Consider the following 1,937-nt stretch of genomic DNA (forward strand, 5'->3'; position numbering starts at 1 on the left):
GTCGACCACTCTGTTTGCTACTTGCGTGAGATCAGACTGGATGGTGGAGAGACTCGCTTGTAGGGAATCATGAATTCTTTTTTCCATATTGGATAAATCTTGTTGAATGTCTTGGCGAGTCGGAAGAGAGCGTAGCTGTATGAGGACTGCCGCCATATCGGCAGAGTCTTTACTGGCAGGCCCAGCTTGGCGCTGTTTTGGAGCGGGCGGGGCCTCAGCATCCTCCATGATGGTTGACGGCAAGGAGTCAGTGAGAGCGGTGGAGGTGGTGGGGTCAGGAACGGGGGTGCCAAATAGAGTATGAAAGGCTGCAGCTCGTGTGGTTGCGGATTTAGCTTTTGATGCGTTACCAGAGCGGCGCCGTCTTGTCATTTGTCTGAGTGAAGAGAACAGAGTCCAGAACAGGGCCCCGAGGAGGAAAACATTAGGCCATATCCCAATTAGAAGTATAACCCGCTATCCCCTCTGCGTGGTTTGGTCATATCGCATTATATACGTCAGGCGAACGCCTGTAAACACTGGAGTCAGCAGTGTGGCAGCATATAGAACCCGGTTGGTCATGTTCCGCTTTTGGGGTTCACATAGCCCCTGTGGGGAGGCCGCGAAGTAGCAAGGGAGGCAGTTCATATAATGTGCCTCAGCTAGGCTCTTCAAATAGGTTGCGGCTTTGGGGGGGGTCCTCAGGAGGTAATAGAGGGATTCAAGGTAGCAGGAGATCCGCTAGGGGTCGCAGCAATTAGTTGGAGGATGACTCGGCCGAACCTTGTGTGACCTGGTTAAAGGTCGCGAGCGTCTGTGTGGCCGTCTCCCGATCCCGAGACTATGGGGGCCAGCGGGGAGACTTCAGGTCAGGGGTTTAGGAGGGTATCCCAGACCTCAAAGGATCCACCGACGTGGGGCGTCAGGTCCTCTACTGTCCGCGAAACACCAGGATGGCCGCCTCCATGGAGCACCTCCGTCCGGAGGCCTCAAATGTCCCGCGTTCGCAGGCTGCGACCGCACATGAGGGGCCCAGGTGGTGAAGGGGTACAGAGAGGGGATCACAGGCACGTGTGCCGGCAAAAGGGGGGCAAGCCCAGTCACCTACGCGCAGCTCCCCCTCCCGTCCGGGAGTAGAACCAAAATTTAGCAGCCGGCTCCTGCAAGGCGGGAGGGCCGCAACCTGCAGAGTAGACCTAAGCCTCCTCCCGATTCCGCGGCTCTCTCCCACCAATGCCTGAGCGTGGGGACAGGAGGACCGGGGCGTGTGTGCTGGGGAGCGGAGAGCCCCGGAGGGAGTGAGGAAGGGGCAATCGCAGGGGCACAGGCCGGGCCTTCGAGAGGTCAGGGAGGGCACCTCTTGCCTCCCGGCCGCCGGCTCCCGCCTCTGTTCACCAGGGACCCGCCGCGGGCGTCCCGACCGCCGGATGCTGTGGCGCTGATGGAGAGAGCGCCGGGTCAAGTGCCGTGCGCCGCCGTCAGCCGCTCCGTGTCTCCCGAGTCCCAGCAAGATGGCGGACGCCTTCGCAGCAGACCCCGGAGTTCCAGAGGCCGACAGCGCCGGGTGTCCACGGGGGCAATCAGAGTAAGGTGGGTGTCCAGCAAGCCCCACACAGGGTTCCAGGATCGCCGGGGAGGGTATCTGGGTATCAACACGGCTCCAGGGGCACAGGTCGGGACCCGCGTTTACTCCAGGCCCCGGCTTCAGTCTGGGGGGAGGGCCGCAACCCGCAGGAGCGCTAAAAAGCACTCCCCGATTCCGCGGTGTCCCCCCAGGGCAATCCAAGCCGGCCTGAGGGCGGTAAGGGAGATGAATAGATGTGGGTGGGTGAGCCCAAGTATTATAAAACGGGCTTTAATCAGGGTGATATGCAGGAGCTCTCAAGCTGCACGTCTTTCTCCTTCAGCAGCCAGACCACGCCCCCAACATCAAGTATTTTGAACAAGTACCACAAACT

This window comes from Pseudophryne corroboree, chromosome 6 (genome assembly GCF_028390025.1).
Source record: "Pseudophryne corroboree isolate aPseCor3 chromosome 6, aPseCor3.hap2, whole genome shotgun sequence".
NCBI lineage: Eukaryota > Metazoa > Chordata > Amphibia > Anura > Myobatrachidae > Pseudophryne > Pseudophryne corroboree.